The 21,926-nt window shown below is 39.3% G+C and overlaps 1 protein-coding gene across 1 annotated transcript in view; it reads right to left on the bottom strand.

Moving 5' to 3' along the window:
- Window positions 1-20,322, bottom strand: part of SNCAIP (synuclein alpha interacting protein) — an 81,580-nt gene extending 61,258 nt beyond the window's left edge. The window contains exon 1 of the mRNA XM_088534707.1: window positions 20,225-20,322. The gene's annotated coding sequence lies outside the window, so the exon portion shown is untranslated. The remainder of the gene's footprint in view (window positions 1-20,224) is intronic.
- Between the last annotated feature and the right edge of the window lie 1,604 nt (window positions 20,323-21,926).

Here is a 21,926-nt window from a genome sequence, read left to right as displayed (position 1 = left end):
ATTTCTTTTCTGATTTTTTCATTCTCTAGCATCAAACAAGACAATCTCGTTAAAAAAAGAAAATGACACCACATGAAATGTGGAAGCATGAAGAGAAATGAACACAAGGAAGGAAAAAAATCTGTAAGAACTATCTTGACCTTGTATTCTAAATATGTGGTTCTTGAACATACTAGATCAGTATCATCTACCACAATTATCTATTTATGCCTAAACCAGAACGTCCAACAGTTGTAAATCTGCTACAATTATTGTACATGTCTCTGAAAAGATGTATCAACTCCTCTCTTAACTGCTTTTTCTAAAACTGTCCTCTATACAGATAACACTTTTCAGTCTTCACTCTCCTGACCAATACTAACTTTTGCTATTTGTGTAAGTTTACATCCTGTGTTTAAAAGGCAATAAAGATAAGGAAATACCAAGAAGGAGAATTAACTCCTAATTTGTACATGATGTAATTTACTATACCAGTACAAAGTGGATGTAGAACTTCCATTCTGACTTACCGATACTTTATTCTCATTTACACTTTGTATAAGTGGAAATAGCTAAAGAAGATTCAGAAACTACAGAAAGGGGAAAGAAAGAAGAGACCCTTAACATACATACAGAAATTTACAGCTGACTCCCTCAATGTGGAGGGAGCACAGATGGTAAGATTAGTATGCTTTCCTTCACCACATGCAAAAATATTGCAATAGTATTTTGAACTTTTTTGATGCAGTTGGTTAGGCTATGTTATAAGACAGTTATTCGGGTTTTCCAAAAAAGAAATATTTCTGCTACTACCCCACGTATGTGCACTGAAACGTTACTGAAAACAACACCACTCAGGTAGGATCCATACCAGTTTCAGCAGGAGATGAAAGCTTTTTGTTACTACGGTTCAAAACTAGACCACAGATGTCCTACTGCTAAATTTTAAATCTGTCTCTCAGGTTTGACTCCACACTATAAATTATTAAAACAAACAGTCAGAAAAACTTTTCATTCCCACTTCCATTACTTTCTATCCAGGACTGTATTCTCCAGACAACTATTCAGTCTTCTTTGTTCCATTACATGTGACTCCCTTGAAGCCCAAGATTTTAAGTGCTCTGCCTAAAGGACTCCAGCTACTTCAGTGGGTGTCACTGTTAATTAAGGACACATGGAAAGGAAATGAAGGAGCCAAAAAGCAGCCTTACTGTCTGGAAAATCACCAGAATAGAGGGACAAGGGTGACAACAGTAGGAAAAATTGGAGAAGGATAACAGGAAATGATTGCAGCTGAGAGAGAACAGTCAAGTGCCTCTTGTTCAAGCATACGAAGAGGCTGAATGATGCAAAAAATAGTCTTAAATGGAGGAAAAAAACACGTATTAGTTTCAAAGTTTTGAAGGTGGCAGATAAAGAAAAACAAAAATATTAATAAGGGTGAACCTTTCAAAACTGCTAAGATGCATTCTATTTTATTTTATATGTTCTACTCAAATTTCGCTGAATAAGGAATAAGTCATACCCATATAGGTATAACACTAAACAGATTCAGAAAGGAAGACCTAGGTAGGTTTATAACACAGAAGAGCAGACATGGCTTAGTGATAAAGCAAAGGAGGAAAGCAGAGATATAATTATCGAGTGACAGATTTGTAAAACTGTTTTCCCCCTTATTAATAGCTTAATTTTCCCTCTACTGCTACTACATTTCAGCTCAATGCAACAAGTAAGTGTGTTAAAAAGAGATGGCTCTCATCTCTGACAAGTGTTAGCTGACTCCAAATTCTAGTTTCTACCTAGCCTCCGGCCTTCACAAGCAAAATTATGCAACCTTATCACACAGGAGGAGCTCTGAAAGGGAATGTGGTGTAAGTTACGCACACTATATGCCAGAGCTGCTTACCATACAGAAAGATCTCACGAATGAGCTCTCATCTTCATTTCTAGACCTCCAACTTCTCCGTCACTGAGATACCCTACACTGCACTCTTGAACTCTTCTGCAGTAATGACTATTGGGCCGACCAGGCACAGCTGTTTAGTACAATCTGTTGACAGCAATTATTGAAAGCATGTATATCGAAATACCACAATCTTCATTTTTTTCCACTAAAAATTACAAGTAACATTTCTACTTCTAGTCCTAGAAGGGTGTAAAAGAATAAAATGAGACACTGGGAATACATCTATTTGCTGAGGAAAAAAAAGTCTAGCTGAGAATGTTTGGCAGACAGCAGCTTAACTTCACAAGCAAATATTTAGTTATCCGCAACTGACAAGTAAGCAGAAATACTGATTGGTTAGATTTATTTTAAAATCTGGGCACACAATTAAGCATTAATGTTATAATGTTTAGTTTTTAAGTAAACAATACTGTCATAGGAAAGTTTGTATTTCTGGATAGTAGCACTGTATAATTTCTAGTTTTATTAACATAATTTCTACATCTATAAAACACATCATCTGTCTTGGCATGTGACCAAGGTACAAGTGTAGCCACTTTACGGGAAATAAATGCAGTTGGTTAGGCTATGTTATAAGACAGTTATTCAGGTTTTCCAAAAAAGGAATATTTCTGCTACTACCCCACATAGGCACACTGAAACACTGTTGAAAGCAACAACACTCCGGGTAGGATCTGTACCAGTTTCAGCAAGAGATGACAGCTTTAATACTGCTGAGGACAAACCAGTGATAGTTGCAGCTGCTAAAGAGATAATGCCTTTTAAACCAGCCCCAACTCTTCCGTTCACTTGTTGCAAGGTAAAGGGGACATTACATCTGGTAAGCAGGGGTGAAAAAGGATTTCTTGGCACATATATCCTACTACACAGAAGAAAAGCTTGCCAATCCCAGAATTTGCATTGCAGAATTCTGCAAACAGCTGGGAACCTTATCTGGTCCAGGATGTTCATATGGAGTTTTGATTCTACAAATGATTCATTGATCTTTATCATAGCTGTACAGCCTGGAAGAGAACTCAGGATAGCAATGTCAATTCAGCACTTAACTACTACTCACATATATGATCTTCAGTTGCTTATAATCTAGCAAATCTATCTTCCAGTAAGTCTGCCTTTGCCAGTTGAAAGTCAGTTGTGGTTCTTATGAACACTCCTAGGAGATGAGAGATGAAGCCTTATAATTCGTAAAGAGTCCTGGCTAGGCAAAGAAAGGAGCACTCAGGCTGCATATCTCACAGTCTCCTAATTACCTATTCAAGCCATTGGCTATTCAAGAGGTTCATGTCCTTTTTGCCACCAACGCCAGTTCTTTCTTGTGAATAGGTACAATATCATACACTTTTTTTCTATGGGAAGTACACTCTACATCTTGCACAGAATAGGTTGTTATGAGACATAGCTTGCTTTAAAGCTAGTTTTGCTGGATGTAGAGGAGTAATACAGGCAAGTGAATCCTGGATCTGCCCAAGATTCTGGACCCAACACAATTTCTGTCTCTATGAATCAAGTTCTGAATGTTCAGACAGTTTATGAAAAATTTTAGTCACCTACAACAGTCACATTGAGCAGAACTGTTCAAATATGCAAGAGATCTAGTAAAAGTACAGATGAGGAACTGAGTTTTTAACAGTAATCCTCTGTGGATTGGTAGAAAAGAACATGGAAGCAGAGGGCGTGCAGTCCCAAAAGACCTGGATCACACATACATGAGGCCCATGCAACCTACCACTAGGAGTCACAGTGATATACATGAAGAACTAATTATACAAAGCAGACCCACCAGATGAACTGCAGGGAAAGATCATCTTTTTAGTACCACAGCATTAGGCATGACCTATTTTTCCATGCGACGCCTAGCACTGAGTAGGAATTGCAAGCCACACAGTTTTTCATCTTTTTGCTTGGTGGGTGCAGTCCCTTGATGGGAGAACTGAACGCAGCCCTGTGAAGTTAGCCCTCCTTAACTCCTCCAGGGACCTGGCCAGAGCTCTGCATCCTTCCTGCTCATACACTTGGGCTTCTCGCCCACAGCAGCCAGTCACTATGGGAGGGAGTGCACGAGCAGGGTATCTTGCTCATGCAGATGTGGAAGCTGGGTGAGTGTACAACTGATCTACAGGATGAGCTAGAAAGTACTACTGGGTACAACAGTTTGAACACAGTGCAAGTACTCTGTCATTGAACTGTTACAGAAATGTACTTAAAAAGGAAAAACAAGGTACTATAGGAACTATGGATTCAGTCCACCCCATTTTAGGCAACTGGGAAATCTACATGATGAAGCTAATTACAGTAAGCACACATAAGGTAGGCATCTGTAGATAATTCAGATTTGAGGTAAGGGCTGTTCGCTCATGATATCCACCTATTTATAGCTATCTGTAACTCTACATGGTTTTAACTTGTGCATTTCAGTTAAGTGGGATGGATATGGACATCACTGCAGAACATGAAACTCATTCTGAAAGGACAAATTCATTTAGTTCATGTCAATTCAGCACCATGAAATTAATAACTAATAATTAAAAAGCTGTCACATTTAACATATTAAAAATAGTATCTATAATATCTATGAAGACAAGAAAATTCAAAATTGTTTTCTATACTTCAATTCTTTCTTTTGGATTTAACGCATAAAGACCTTGCGAAATCATGCTATAGAGGATTGTCTTTTTTTTCAAAACAAGTGATTTATCAGATGACAACAAAATTTTAAACAAGGTTTCCCAATAGAAAAACTCTTCAACGAAACTGGCTTGTCAGGTGTTTTATATACAACTTCGGATGAAGCTCTGGAGCTCTGATATGAAACTACGTCATGACCAAACTGTAATAGTTTCATATTTAAGGCATCATTTAAGGAAAAAAAAAAAAAAGGCATCTCAGGTCAGTATCTGAGCAGAGAATTTATAAGTCACAGAGATTATGCCAATTCCAATAAAGGGACTGCTTTCACAGACTCACATTCACAGAACGAAATTACTATCAAGCTATGAGGGAGCTTCCATAAGAAATTAGGCATATATGTAGAACCATAAATGTTAAAGACAATAACAAGTCCTTCCAACTGATAGATTCAAATGCTAACAGAGCTCACCATCAAAATACCTGCTAAATCACATTCTCTTCTGTAAGATTTTTGCTTGAAAGTTAGTTAAGACTTGTGCAAATTCTCTAATATAGCACAACCATTTAAGCAGTTATTTCCATACTAAAGAAACTGGATTTAATTAAGATCCAAGTGGTTTTTTTAGAATCAGCTGGTAGGCCCACTATGACAAAAAAATGGTGTTGTGTCTTTGTATATGTAAGGAAAGGTGAATGCACGTAAAAAGCAATTCTATTGAGTATCATGCACTACCATACACACTACAGAGACTAAAATTCAGATTTACACTTACTGTCTGTTAAAATGGCTAAGATTCACTTACTGGACTGAAGAACAGTGCTATCAAGTCAGTAAATCTTAAAAAAATAAGCCAGGGCAGAGAACTGAGATCCTCAAGTTGAGCGATGTGTGTACTTCCCAGTTGGGTTCTTTGAAAAGCTACCTCTGAGTCTAGAAGAGAGTAGGCGCTGATTATACTTGTATTTTTGCCAAAGAATGAAGTAGTAGTTCTGGCATTAGCTGTGCTGGCTCCAAATCACCGTCTCTCTCAGCCAGGACATGGCACTTCAGAGTATTCCATCGGGTGTGAGTGAGGGATGCAATAAAAAATAAATAAAAAATAAAAAGATGACTCTTTTTATTAACATACACTAAATCTAGTTTTCAGAGCTCGGAAGGCAATGACTTTCTTCCCTCTGTGGAATTATGGTGAGGTCAATACAATATTGGCTATTTTTTAAGTTTTTCAGTTTTATGGAAGCCATTTTCCTCAAAGCAGATTATGCATTATGCTGCCATCTGGCAGCCCCATGCCTAGAAAAGATTTTGATTTGCAAATTTTTCTAGAAGTTTTTTGCAAATGTTGTAATTTTTCAAGCATCCTATTCAATTTCAGCCATTCCATTTAGGGAAAAAGATTTGTGTGTGCACATGTGTGTGTCTGTTGGTACCAGTGAAACTTTTATTTTTCACATTGCAGTCAGAAAAAAAAAGTAAAACGCTTAGTTAAAACAGTTTTCATTTTCTTCCCCATCTCAGCAATTAACTTTTGTATAAAAGGGAAAAAAAACTGGTTTGGGGGGGAAAAAATGGTTTGGGATCCTTTCAGGAACCAAAAATCACAGTCATGGGTTGATACAACAAACATTTCTTACTCAAGTTCTTGTAATACTGAATTTATGGTTAACCACACTGCACTATCCCAATAATGCAAGCTCTGAAATTGCAAGCTTCAACAATGTGCAAAGAGAAGCTCTGCTAAGAAGATGCATGGGAGTCTTTTTTTTTTAAAATCTTTTGCTTAAAGTGGTGAAAATATATTAAGGATGTGAGATCAATGGATGGACAAAAACTAAACAAAACAAATGAACCACGGAAATGAATAATTAGATTTTCTTCCAAGATACAAATAGGAATAAATCAGACTAGAAGCACAATCTGAATCAATCAGTAATAAAACAGAACATACATAACGTGGGATCTTTGCCATTAGGGGATTTTGGAGCAATTAATGTATGAAGTCTCTTGTTTAAATTGGACAGCTCGTAACTAGTCCTTTTTACCTCCTATATGCTATGAAAATATTTTCTTAAACAGAGCTACTCAAAGAAGTCTTCAAGTTCATTTGTTCTGAATATCAGTAATTTAATTACAACACTAAATCTAGGTTAAAGTAATACCTTCACATACAGATCACAAAACTTTTTTTATGACAGAATTTTCCCTGGAAAACTGTGACTGAGCAAAAACATTGCAAATTAACAAATCTGTACTTCAGTCGTTTTAGAAACATGAACCCTGACTTGAAAGTCTCGCTTAGCAGAGTAAGCTTAAAAGATGCGCATCTTTTTTTCTAAACTTCCCGCAGATTTTTTTTTCTGGGGGGCGGAGGGAAGGCAGGGGCATTTTATCTTTGGAGAAAACACACATACAACAATATTTGTGATTACCAGAAGACAACAACAGCAAATTAAATCTCTGTCTTTACAAATGAACACACAGCAGCTGAACTAACAAAACCAGATGGAGCGCTGATATACACACATATATATATATATGTGTGTGTGTGTGTGTGTGTGTGTATGTGGGTATATATATACACACACATACTCTCTTATATCAGTAAGACACGAATTTTATTTCATGTCACCTATCCGGTCTACTTTAAATATCAGCAACAATGAAAGAAATTCATAAATATGAATCCTCAGGAGGCTTGCACACATCACTAAGAAGAGTAAACTGAATGGCTACACATCTGCAGCTGAGTTGAATACAGGCAAATTGTGAATTGCGCATTTTTCAAATGATTGCACCCATCATTTTCCACTGACTCATGTTTGTTGTCAGAAATGAATAAAACATTTTAATACAGTAGAGAGGTTCAGCAGTCACAAATACAGACAATGTATGTGCGTATGTATCCATCTTGTATGCATACATAGTACTAAAGCTATAAGTTGTCATCTGTTTTTAATACTAAAACACCAAATAATTTATAACGCAGAACTGTAAAATATATATAGAACACTGCATCAATCATGTGCAAGTACTAGTACTGTCCAACAGTTCTGCAAATCCTCCATTAAACTTGGATTTGAGACTGAACCAAAGACTTACACGGATCAAGTCATTGGTGCTTGGACCACTGAAAGACAGACATAAAACGCTGTGCTATTTCATGTCAAGAGTATTTGCAGTTCACTATTATTTCAAAGAATACTAGTGACTGGAATACAGTGACCTCCACATTAAAGCTGTTGCTGATTCCTTTTCCTTAATTCAGGAAGCAAGATACTAAATGACAATTGGGAGATCAGCTTGCAGTGGTCCTAAATTATTTGACACGGTCTGTATCCTGCTAATGTAAGCAAAGAAAGGAGAGCACCTTGTGCAGTTATTTAATTACACTGAGAAATAAGACAGAATTAATTATTTGAATACTAATAAAAAGTCTTGCTTCACGTATACTCATTTCCAATGGAGTATTTCAGTGCTGCTGAAAGTGCGTAGTCCAGGAACAACCTAAAAACAGTTCATGATAAATTAGAACTTTACCAAAGCAAAGAAATGGCACATGAAAAGTTGTGCGTGAGTATACATATAGTGTTTATATTTACAAGAATTCAGAAACATGAATTCTCAGAAGAATTAAACAGAACATTGAGAAAATTAATGGTTATCTATCATTTTCAATCAACTTGAGAAGAAACTGATACATCCAGACATGCACGCTATTGTGCTTTAACCACAATTTGCTCTAGGTATGATTTGAAAAGTACTGTGCCATAAAACTTTTCACAACTTCTAAAGTATTTTGGCAAAGGTAATGAACATTCAACATCTGTAGCGCTGCTACAAGTTCATGAACTTCAGAAATAATAAAACAAAACCAAAAAAAGGATGCCTTCCTTTGGCAGCCTAGTTCTTGCATAAAAATCTAAAAATAATACACCCTTAGTAATGGCATCCACAAGGAATAAGATATTTGGCCTCAAAATAAGACAGAGCAGCAAGGGGCTCACTGCAGCTACCACTACTAATGTAAGCTCCAGCACTTACGGTAGGATGAAATCAGGCATAGCAGACCTCAGTCTTTCCAAAGTGTGCGCTGCTTTGGGAGGAGTGGGGAATTCTGTGTCAAGGTCTCACTGCACTCTCATTTTAAACCAGAAACAGGTCTCTCACATTTCCACTGAATCAGTGGCAGCATCACGGGGGCAGTAATCCTTCAGGAAAGGCATCAATTCACAGTAAAACCAGTTCAGTTAATTCATAGCATTTGACACAAAGATGGTTGTGAATACAGTGCTTTGCTTTGCTTTACTTTTGTTTCCTTAATGCTATGCATCGCTCTCATTAACCTTATCTCCTACATTGGCACTGATCAGAGAAAAAAAAAGAGGAATTAAAAAAGAGAAATTACCACTCCCATAAATCCTCCTAAGTTTCTCATTTCATTGATTAACACATTTCATTTATAACTTTTGTTCCAACAGACTAACTAATCTGAACTATCTTTGCTCAATATATTTTGAAAGCTGGTAGCATCTATTAGGTCATGTTTTGTTTTGTTGTCCAATTTTTAAGATCACAAAAAGTCATCTTTAAAACGCTTCCCTGCATCTTTCATTTTCTCATTTAAATTCCTCAACCCATATTCAATAATCATCCATTAGAATTTCAACACCTTGTAATCCCACAGTGGTTTGTGCAATTACCTCTAGAAACATATTGGAAAAGAACTTATGCCAAATGGCATTCACTTAAGTTTATAACATTCAAATGTTGTATTAAAAATTAGTAGTTTAGAACTTGCCTCATGTACATTTGCTTGCCAGAACATATATCCCGCATTTAGTCCCATTACGACTTTTTCTTTCAAGTTAACCTTAAGTACAAATTCAAGGGAAAAGTCTTAGTCAGCTAACACTCCCTGCAAGGGTCACACAGTATGTCAGGTGTACCTACAGCTTGCATAAAACCTTGCCACTCCCTGCTCACACATGCTCACACATGCATATTTCTCTGCAATATGACAAGGGCTGAACCATTTTTCTACTTTGTCCTCAATATTCTATTATCAAGTCTTCACCCTACCCTGGCTTTTTTTTTTTTCAAGCCTTTGGATAATCTAGTTTTCTGCCTCATCATTTGCACATCAGAATTTGCTTGATGGTTCAACAGAGGATTACTGCCAAGCAAAGTATAAAGGACTAACAAATTAACTGTGTTAATTAAGGTAAACTTTAACATTGTCTAAAATAAAGAACTTTGGATTTTAGTTGAAGTTTGGTGCAATCTGGAAAATTTATTGATGAACAGTCAAACTGAGTCCTTTGAAACTGAGATCAAAATGTGGACTTCTGAAACTATCCTCTTTTTAATCATGAAAATCAGAAATAGACTGCAATGGAACTTCTACACCTATAAGGTACCAAACCATATAGAAAAATGCTATTTTGATACCAGTACTACTTCCTTTAAACAATTTAAGCGGCAGATATGACTCACTACTAACACTTAGTAGTACAGATGTTAATGCACTAACCAAACGATGGATGAAACTGATGGTAAGGATACTATAAGGATACTAAAAAAAAAAAAAAGCAACAATACTATTTTAAGATGTGGTTTTGCAAAGTCTTATCTTAGAGATTCTTAAAATGGTTTACAGATATTAAATTACACTTTTGAAAGAAATAAATGTCTCTACACCAAAATCTAGAAAGATTTAAGATTTAAGAACGTGAAACATCCCTTTGTTCATCCCTTTCTCCTTTTGATGCAGAATCTAATTGCATGATTGCATTTTAGTGTTTTACAAAAGGATCCCTGCTTCATGAAGGACATAATCAATACTGCTGAAAATTAGAATTATTTCCATTTTTTGTGTATGTTTTTCTCTCATTTCACATTTAGATTAAAATAAATAATACAAGCTATGTAAGGCATACTCTGAATGGAAGATCATTTCTTTCCTCACTGCTTTTTTTCAAGGATGCTCGTTTCTATTGTCTGGATGCCTCACAACCATTCATTAATTCATTCACAAACTCCATTACAAGATGAGAAGGTATTATTATCCCTATTTAGAAAATGGAAATAAAGATACAGGAACTTGCACGAATTTTGCGCCGAATGACATAGTAGAAGGACGAGGACTAGACATAGCATATAAGGGTACCCATGTATCTGTATCTCCATACTCTATCAATTATTTTGAGGAGCGTGAGTGAGCTCTCACTTACTTCGGTGGCAGTTACGTGTATTCCTTTCCTCTACACATCAGATTAGATCAAAATTACCCCAAATATGAAAGCATACAGTATTTGTATGCAATGGTTTGGGTTGGTTGCCAAGTATCATACAAGAACACCCTCACAGATGCAGGGGCATTAGCAGGCCATCATTGCCTTGCCTATTAATTACATTTCATGTGTTCTCTTTCCAGTGCTGCTTATTCTATGTGCCTTCCAGCTCTATTTGCAGCAAGGCTTTTAAATCATTTATGTTATTTCTAATGGTAGCTGTTCTTCATCAACAGTTTGATCAGCAGCAACGCACAGAGTTCTCTGCTTCCAGCACACAACCAGTTTTCAGACTAGCGCAGCGTTTGCAGGAGGGCTCCCTCAGCATCACACCAGCCCACAGGAACAACTTAGGGAGGCCAAGTATACAGGTGGAAGTAAGCTCTGCACACCTCAGTCTGGAGACCATGGGTATTAACGACTGGCTTGCAAGAAGACCGTCCCATATGCAATAAAATAAAGTTTTCCATGTAAACTATATGTGAAAAAGATGGAAAACAACATTACAGACTTCAAAACATTTTACCAGCTATCTACTTCAAACTATGAAGATGCTTGAGCTGTTTAAGAAAGAGCTAAGTCTCTTTTAAGATGAAAAGCATTAGGCGCTGTTAGATCTCTACATTTTAAAAGAATGTTGCTATTGAAATGCCTGCCATCCCAGCTTTCTAATCTGTTTTCTTTTATTTTACAGGTGGATAAATGAAAAAGATAATTTATTCAAAATCACCTGGTGCAAGAATCAGAATTTGTAGCTATACATTTCCAATCTTGTGCTGCACCCAAAGTACCAAGCTGCTATTTTTCCTCAGAAGGGTGTCAAGCTCAGTCATAAGAAATACTTTTTGAAATAACAGTTTAAGTAAACATGACAGAATATTTTATTTATTTCAGTTCATTTATCTAGAAACAAAATATTTTCTCAGCAGATAAGTAAACTGCAACATTCCAGTAGGCGGAGAAGCTCTGCTGCACCTTCTTTTACAAGATATCTTATGTCACAGAAACATATGCCTTGTGATAGTCTATTCTGTATTTTCTGTTTTAAAATAATCAAATTTATGTGATGCATTTCTGTGGCACGAAAGCATTTGCATGAATCTTTTTATGCCCTAACTTCATTTTCTAAGCCATTTTTCTGCCTTATCTTTGTTAAGTAACATGAAAATCACACAGTAAAAGAATTTGATACTCAACAGACCTTTTCAGGCTATATTCTTAGATAGATCAGCTTTTTATATATATATACATACAAAAGTGTATATTTTTTATATACATATATATATACACACACATATATATATATACACACCTATAAAAAAAGCTGAAGTGTACTTGTTAATTGTCAAACTTGTTGCAACACAACACCTTAGTCATAAGTATACTTAATAGTCAGGACTATAGTCAGGACTATAGTCAGGAATAGTCAGGACTATAGTCCTGAAATAGTCAGGAATAACTCAATAAGACTAATCTTGATTCCTTCCACTGCCAAATGCACACACTCACAAAAAAAAAAAAAAAAAAAAAAAAATACACCTTTCTCCAGTGAAATGGAGAAAAAAAGCTTATCTTAAAAGTAAATACAAGTCCTTTCAATAAAGTTGAGGTGTGCTTTAGCTATAACAAACACATTTCATATGAACTCACAAATAGCCACGTTATTACCCTTTCTGACAGCTTACACATAATTTTGCATTTTTTTCACATAATTGTGCTCTAAATTCAAAGACCATTGTAAAATGCTTATTTTAGAACACTGCTCAGTCAGCTTGGATTCTTACCTGGATTTCAGCTTTTGCAAAAAAAAATCTGTGGCCTGTGTTTGGAGCTTCCAAGAGGCTAAATAGTCACACTGTTAATAAAGATCATAACATGAATTTTGCATTAGGAAATGACAAGAGATCTCTGCTGCACTATGGCACCCTTGCTATAATTCCATAAAAAGGGGAAATGACAAATTCCAGCATTAACAACTTCTTAAGCTCACTGGAAAACTAGACTGTCTCAGTGCAAAGAACAAGTGATTCACTCCCAGGCACAAACACGCTTCAAACAACAGAGTAGAGGAGCAGCAGAAGCGTGGTCAAAAATTGATTTCAGTATTTGTAGGAATCTCCATATTAGTGCTAATCTAGATAGCACAGTTAAAAATAGCAGTGAAGAAAGCAGTAAAGAAAGCAGACCTCAGCATGGCTTTACAATCTGTCCTGCAGGCTGGGACAGCCCTTTCGTAAGCCTCGCTGGGTAAGTCTTCACATTACCTGTGGATTAAAGCTAGCATAGATCTGTCCACTTGTGCTGCAGTCACACCTCTCAACTGCACTGTACACATCCGGAGAATGGATACAGTGCTTCTGTAGCTACAATCATCTTAAAACTGCATTTGCAAATAGAAAAGCTTTGGACATAGACACAAAGCATATGGGGGACCTGATGAGGAACATATGCTAGAGAGTGCGTCCATTTTAGTAAACTGCTAAATCCTCTCACTACTACAAAGGATCCTCACTTGGATCCTTTGGACTCCAGGAAAACACAGTATCAAGAACAGTCAATTTCACACAAACAGGCCAGCGTAACCTGAATGTGCAGGTACATGATTCACACAGCCTCACGGTGTAAGAGACACTGTTAACTGTTCAGGCAGCTGGAGGTGGCTGTGTTAGAGGAAGTATAAATGGCACTCATTCATCTTCATGAGGTGTTCATGCCCTGTGCCTAAATCCTAATCTAAGCAGGCACATTAGTTATCTACTGTTTCAAGGCCACTTATTTCAGAAGAACATCAAGATATCGGTAACGTCTTAATTCACTACTACTGTTAATAGGGACAGAATTTACTGTGATGCACAGACCCAGCAGTTAATGGTAAGTCCTTTAGTTCTGAACTTCACCTCCGAATTTATCAAGTTTAAATCAGCTCAAAAGTGAAAAGACAGGAACCAACATCCCTTGCAGCTATGGATACCATTGCCTGTGTACCCTTGCCTCCTCTTCCCCCTCACCTTCTCAAACAAAAGCACCATTCCCAGCTATTGTTCTCTTACTCCTGTTCATAAGTGACACAATTATAAATTAGCAGTATAAAAGTTTCCAGCACTTGGCAAATTTGGGATCAGTACGCAACACTCAAGTATCACACATAACACAAAAAACATCAACACCAAACTTATTTTTGCATTTGGGAGAGCACCCACAGCAGCCAGGATTACATATGAGCCAGTTCACCAGGGAAAGAAGCAAGCTATCTAAATACAGAGTTCTGGGAGCAGGAATAAGAGCCCCAACGCTTCCGGCTCTCTGTACAGCGCCACATCATGCTTAGCTGTTCAGACCTGGGCACAGCTGAAAGTCCAGACACTCAGGGACTGCTATTCAAAGCATTCCTTCCAAGACTGAATTCACCAATGCTTTAATAGGGAGTGCAGAGGGGTAATAAGCTAACTCACCCAACTGGAGAACACTAAAAAATACCTACAATTCATTACATTGCTTGTGAATGTGCTTCCTTTATAACCTTCTACAACAACTGTAAGGAGGTAGGTATGAGCTTAGTAATTATCTCTGATCAGTTTTGGAGAATGACAGCTATGGGTGCCACATACAGTGTCAAAATCTAGCCATTAAACTGGCATTATCAATGCTCTTCAAAGCACTACTAGTATAATGCTAAGCTTAGCTAAGATAACTCCTAGATTTGGGTCATATTTACCAAGCGCAGGTTTATAATGCTAAACAATAACTGACAACTTTCTATTAACTCCTGAGATCTTTGTGCTTCTGTGAAAATCCATTTTAAGAATTTTTATATTGCAAACAGCCAACCTGAATATATTACTAAAGAATTAACACCCCACCAAAAGTAGTATCATTACCAGTTATCAAAAACACAGGATGATACAATAGAACAAATGGAAAATAACAAACATAAACCTATTAAACCAAATGCATAACCTCCAAACCTTAACTTCTGGAATCATACCATCCACTTTACAACAGTATATAACAAACTCACTTTTTTAACCAGTTTGCAAGTATTTTTTTCCCTGAAGATCTGGACTGCTCAATCATAGCATGTACTACTACTATCATAATCTGACTTTAAAAGGCAGTTCTTTTCCTAAAGATACAATACACCATGCACATATAACTATAAGCATATGGAAAAACACAAACACCCTCCTGAAAATCATGCCATCAAACTGCTTTAAGCAAATACTGCTTCAAGGTGTTGCAGAACATACCACAACAGCAGTGCATAGCTGAAGTCTTCTTTTCCTTGTTTTGTGGATTCACTGCCTCTCTTCACTCACACCTACCACCAGAACACCCATTAATTAAAACATGAACAATGTCAGGCAAAGACAAACACGACTCTACACAGAGTAAAAAGCATTAATGGAGTTCAAGATTGCAGTACTTATTCACAATTGCTTATATTTAGCCACTATAGTATCCCCTTACCTCTAGTTTAAAATCTGGTTTAGGTTAATAGAAAGCAAATAATTAATGATGTAATATCCCCATTTCCTAGTGATTCCATTAAGATAAGTTTTTGCCATGTCCTAGCAACACGCACAAATACTGTACTTTATCCAGTGCTCAAAATATGAGTTTCCAAAATGATACAGCACATGTATTAAGACTATCCGAATGTGTAAGAGGAGGAAAAAAGTCAACATAGTTAGTCTAAGCACAATGTACATGAGGGTCAAAGAATATATGGATCTGTTCACCTTGCTAGCATTTTTTGCTTCGGAGTGCCCTATGTTTTCCTTTTTAAGAATGAAAAGAAAAAACATTTATCCATATTCTAATAAATCTCTAATCAGGCTGGCAACTTTCATACCGAAAGCTTGAGGCCATTTAAAGTAATTCTTAGACTCTTCAGACTGTGGCTACAACTGGAAATCCCAGCGTAGCATACTAAAGGCAGAATATTTACAAAAATCTATTAGCGAACAAGTTGTATATTGGCAGATGAGAACGTGAGATGTATTTATGTATGCATAATATGCAAGCAGTTTTATCTTTTTTAGTCTGACTTGTTTAATGTATTTCTGCATCACTTAAGAAAAATGCCAGCCATTGTGGCTAGATCCTGTAAAAGAATTACATGGGTGAATAACCCATGAAGCAACATAACTACAACATATAATCTTGTGTATATTGCTGTCATGCATGTGTGAGAAAGCTATGCAGCATAGCCTAATTTCTACTCATGGACATAAACAAGTTTGTTAAAATAGGAGAGCTGAAAGGAAGTGCTAAGTTCCTGATGGTAATTTGATTTTAAAGGATAAATCCCAGATTGACAGAAAAACAACACAGATGGTGCATGTGGGTGGGTGGGTGTGCATGTGTGTGTGTGCGCACACTCAGGAAGAACTAAGATTTATCCCCTAGGAGAGGCCATGCAATACATCGCATTGAGTTTCAAAGGTGAGACAATGCCTTTTCCTCCAGTGTAAACAGAAAAAATAATGCCTGCATTCTGACTGCAAACAAGAACGGGGGAGGAAACAGAAAGCAAAGGAAATGCTTACAGCAAAGTTTACAAACCTCATGTTATGTTTGAGTCAGAAAAACACTTTCAAGAGTCGTTCAAATATCTATACAGACTGCAAATCCACCAAATTTGTACTCCAGATAAATCTCTATAAATGCCCCTTAAAAAACAAGAAAGTATGCCTAATGAAGGCATATTCATTACCTATTCCCTTATTACCCTATCAAACTATGAAAACTGAATTGTAGCCTTTCTTCCCCTTTGCAACTGTTAAATCTTCATACCAACGAAGCACTTGCAACTTTATCTTAGAAGACACTATTATAATTACATCTTAGACAAGTAAGCAGCTGATGATATTTCTTTTAAAATAATTGATAGATTGTTTTTCTCCCTCAATTAAAAACTCTCTTTGGCCTTCAAATCAGTAAGTTATCTGATGCCTATATTCTAAATTAATGTTTCCAACAGTTACATTGTGCATATAAATCTACTACACAACCCACATTTGCATTTAAAGAGAATTTCCTTGTCTTTATTATGCACCTGCTCCATGTAAGCCTATCTCCCCTGCCTTCTTTGAGAGACAAAATACATCTGCCAGAAAAAGTGCAACCCTAGGCACAACTCTCCAAGTCCTCTTGCTGATTATCTAAGAAAACATGTGTATGCCCTTTAATTTAGTCATGGCTCTCCTTTGGTAAGGTGAAAAGAACAACTATATTCCCTTCCAAAATCTCATGTTTCAAAAATTTTTAAACAGTATATTTTTTCATCCTATGCATTTGAAATGTGTATTTTCACTGTTAAAATCACTGTGTTTTCCAAGTGATGCAAAATAAAGCATTGGCAAACTGGTTCCTTAAGATTTATTCTAATAAAATCGAAATCAAAAAGGTAGGTTCTCCCCTCGCTTTCTCTTCTTGCTCCTGTAACCATGTTAGCAATTCATAGATCATTCCTAGAGTTTCAAAAGGAGAGTGAGGGACAGACAGCAGTGGAAACAAAGCTCTACTTGCACATCGCATGGTGTCAGCATTTTAGAACAGAGTAAGGAGAGAAAACAGGCTGCAGAGACCATGGGAAGTCAAACCAGTATACAGGCTGTAATCACCATTCCAGCTACCCGCAATGCCACGTGATGCCTGTACCAGTATTTTTGTGCTCTTCTTACTAGGACTCCAATGCTGTTCTCTGTGTGCTGCTTCAGACGTGGCACTCCATGAGCTGCTTCAGCCCCGATGCTACCTGCACATCTCCATCTCAGAGGAGAGGAACTAGGATAGGGCAGTGGGGCCATCAGGCTGTCCTCTCCCTGTCACAGACCAGCAAAGTGTTCAAGCAGGACACAGCTGCAGAAGATGCGGATACAAGAGGTCTAGCAAGTCCTGGAAGATGACCAACAGCACACATCGAAAAGATCCCAAAATACCAGAGCTGCCTTCAGGTATGGAGTTCACCATGGGGACAGTCCTCAGCATCCAGAAGGACCAGACAATTTGGAGACAGGAGGGCAGAAAGGCAGACTTCACAGCTTGAAACTTGTTTCATGCCTTATCAAAAACGATTATATAACATGAAGGTAACAAGGTGCCAAGGTGATACTACTGTGGGTTTCAAAATTAGGGGAAAAAAAAGTACAGAAAAATCACGTATTCCTTGCATTCTAAGGAGCTACTGCATCTTCAAAGAAACTACAAAAACATTTCAGTCACCTTGTCCAACCGATCCCTCTGTTTGTAAACTTAGAAGCAGTCTCAAAAGAAATCAAGTCATACTTACTTACTATGTCATTTACTCTCATTACAGAAAAAAGAAAAACATTTTCTTTAACATAAATTTACTACTATTACGTGATCTGCTTATCTGAAAGACTGTCTACCTCTGCCACTTAAAATAGCACAACCCACGCACTCAAGCAAGGAGCTCCTAACAGGCCAGTTCCTTAGAGCCCCCTCAGATCAAGAGATCACTTTCCACTGCCCACTTCCACTGAAGTGGGTTCTATTTTATCTGTCTTTTGGCCAAGCTACAAGCCACATTGGCTTTCATTGAGTTCACTGAGTCAAGGACACAGTTCAGAAATCACAAAGATCTTGAAGAATGACTGAACTGCTCGGTTATGACATAGCTAATGACTGGGTGAAAAAGAACAGGCTGTTTGCACGGGTCAGTTTTTGACACGCAAACTATGCAGAAACAAAATATACCACAACTTACAAAGGGTGCTGAAAATTATTCCTTCTTACACTAGGCATGGGTGCTGAGCCTCCATGCTAACTGAAGGGATGTGTAAAAGGAAAAACATAATGCTGGAAGCCTAACTATAGTGGTGAGATGAGCTGGCTCATTGTCAACAAACAAACAAACAAACAAAGCACTACTCTTGTTATTCACCTAAGTCTTTCTGAATGCGTCTAAACTCCTTCCCAAGGAAAACCTCAACACTGCTCTACAAATTAGATTTTCCACTTAGATGGAAAACGTTTAAATTGTGGCCCCAGATACAGCGCACACAGGCACAGTCACATCCTCTACAGTGCTAAAGACAAAACTGGGGGGCTGGGGGGCTTACCAACCTACTGGGCAGCCCCACAAGTTCACATTTATGGGTGCTAGTAAGGGTGGTGTATCACATTATCTATGGCTCCTTAGTAGTTTATACAGCACACACACTCACCGACGATGCTTAAGGCAGGATCCCGTGGATGCCTGCAACCCTACAGTGTACAATGACTTAAATACATGCACATAATTGAAAATAATTACTGGTTGCAAATCAGAGCTATTTGCACGCGACAAAAAATCCTTTTTCTTTTTCAGTGCCATGATTGCACCCCTCTCTTCAGCTTCTTAAATATCACAAATAGGCCCATAAGAATCCAGAACGGGTCCAACTGAATACTGCTTCAGAATATTTTAACTTTTCTGGTTGCTTTTTTTGTGGCTGGATTGTTTAGGTATACAATGAAGCTATGCTTCCAAGACTTTCTATGGAATCATAAGGACTAGGAGGTGTTTGGGGTGTTTTTTGAAGAAGCAGTCGTGACTGATTAATCTCTATCTTAAAGCTGTGGCTTTAAGCCAAACATCTAAAATCCCATGAGGTGATAACACTGACAATGAGGTCCAAGACTGTTTGGAAACTAATCTGTATTCAGCCCGGTCCTGATCCAGAAGATTTTCTTCATACAGAATGAATTTCCTCACACTCAAAAAAAAAAAAATAGCTATCAGTACATAAAAAACACCCATTGCTATCAGTATGAAAGAGATTGGATCTCTGGCTGTTGCATAAATACACTCTTGGGCTGACCAAAGAGCAAGCAAAAATGCAGTTTTTCTAACACGCAACTTAGCTTTTGCTTCCATTAACATCTCCCTGCAGTTATAAACATGCAACTTCTTAATTCTCTTTTAAATTCCAGTATGCGTTAGTGAAACACATACGGTGCTCAAGGCTATTTCCCCACCAGGGACGTCTGGCTCCGAGCAGAGCAGAAATAAATTCGCATCGGCTTCAGATTTCACAGGGAGGCTGCACGGGAATGGCTTTCGCAGCGGCACTTCGGAGAACTGACATCATGTGCGTACTTAGCCCCAGCGAAACGGCCCTCGCTCAGCGTCGCTTTCACGGGCACCGCGCTCGCCGGGGCCGCCGCCGCCCGCGCCCCCCACGGCCGCGCCGCTCGCGCCGGCCCCGCCGCAACAGCCCCGAGAGCGCCGAGGCGGCTGCGGCGCCGGCCGCCGACCCGCGCGCTCCCCGCTCCGCGCCCCTCCGCGGAGCGGAGCCGGCGGCAGCAACAAAGCCCCGCCGCGGGCAGCCCCGCCGCCCTCCTCCTCCTCACCTCACTCTCCGCGTCGCTCGGACGCGGCCGTTAACGGCAGCCGCCGGGTGATGGAGCAGGGCGAGGATCCAGGTGCCGCCTCCCGCCGCTCCCGCCGCGCCGCCCGGCACCGCGCCGCGCTCCGGCGGGCGGGGAGTCACCGCCCCTCGCCCGCCCCCTCCCGCAGCCCCGGCCCCCTCCGGGCGCGAGCGGCCGCGGCGCGAAGTTGGCGGGGCGCGACCCGCGCGCGGGCGCCGCGCGGGGCGGGCGGCGGTAACGGGCCGGGGGAGCGCCTTGGTGGGGGGCGCGGCGGCTGCCTGCGTCACAATAACGGCCGTTCCGCGCGCGCGCCGGGAGCGCGGGGCGCAGCCGTTGGGGCGCGCCCCCCACCCGGAGTAACGGCCGCCCTGGGCACCCGCGGCTGCCGAGAAAGCGCCTCTCGCTGCCCTCGGGAAGCGGCGCTCAGCGAAACGCGCCGGGAGCGGCTGGTGCCTCCCCCGGCGCTGCGTTTCGTGGGTAGCGTCCCGCCCCCACCGCCCTCGCAGGTCTTTATGCGCGTGTAAGAATAAATAAATAATAAATAAAGCCACCGTAAACACACGAAAATACTACGTTGCTGTATAAAATATCCAGCACATGGTGCTGCACTGCACTAAAAATACCTGAAAATACTGAGCCTAGTCCACTCACATCTGTTTAAAATAAAACCTTGTGTTCTTTTGTTGCCTTTTTTCCCATTATTATTATTTCTTTGGTCTCCTGTAAAACCTGGAGCGCGGCACACCCCAGCTGGGGAGCTAGTGTCACCCTCTGGCACTCACCAGCCCACAGGCCACATCAGTCGCCTCCTAATGCTGCTTGGGGTGAACATGTACAGAAACAGGGAAATCACTTCATCCCCTAACTCATCTCCAACTCACTGGGTCTCTGCCTCTCCTATAGGGATTTACTATGAAAGAAGTAATCATAGCGTGGCTACTAGGCATAAAAAAAGCAATCACTGTCTCCAACTTCCATTTAATCCATGGACACAGTCATCAGGCAGCAACCACCCTGAGACACTTTTCATCCGAACCCAGAGACGTGAGATGAAAGGCAGCGCGGTGCTCCGTGGCATTTCCCTCAAGCTATCTAGGCACTGCGACTTCATGTATTTTCAGATATTTTTCGGCTCATTTGATACGCTTGCCCAAAGATGGAAATGCTGTTACATTTCTTTCTTCTTAAACTGCATTTTTAAAGATACGTAAAAAGGAAACTTGAATGTGGATTGCAGTGAATCTAACCTGCTGCACCAGGCAAGCATTCAGGGAATGATGCTACCCCAACCACCATAAAAGCGGTTGGTGTTGATTGAAGCTGAGGAGGTTGAAAGATTTATTTTGGATATGTCTTCTGCTTTTATGTCTTTTGCTTTTATGAAAGGGTGTATTTGGATGCTGCGTGCTCCACACTTGTACATATATGGAGATTGAGTAACCGTTTGGGATATTTGTAATGCGTTTGATTAGGTGGTTTTCTGAAGGAATGTTGGTCAGCTGTGTGTGATTAAATGGTTTGAGAGGAACGCAGGTCAGCTCCAGGACACAATGTCACATAGGAGCACGGCCTGCTTGAAGGGCAGCACTGATGGAAAAGCAAAACCAGAAAAAATTATTTTAATTTAGAAACTATAAATACCATCCGTATGCAAATGCAGCCTGCTAGATAAAGGCCTGCCAAG

This window comes from Tinamus guttatus, unplaced genomic scaffold (assembly GCF_059628265.1).
Source record: "Tinamus guttatus ecotype Peru unplaced genomic scaffold, ASM5962826v1 Tinamus_guttatus_pri_ptg000591l, whole genome shotgun sequence".
NCBI lineage: Eukaryota > Metazoa > Chordata > Aves > Tinamiformes > Tinamidae > Tinamus > Tinamus guttatus.
This window is presented reverse-complemented; position numbering and strand designations above follow the sequence as displayed.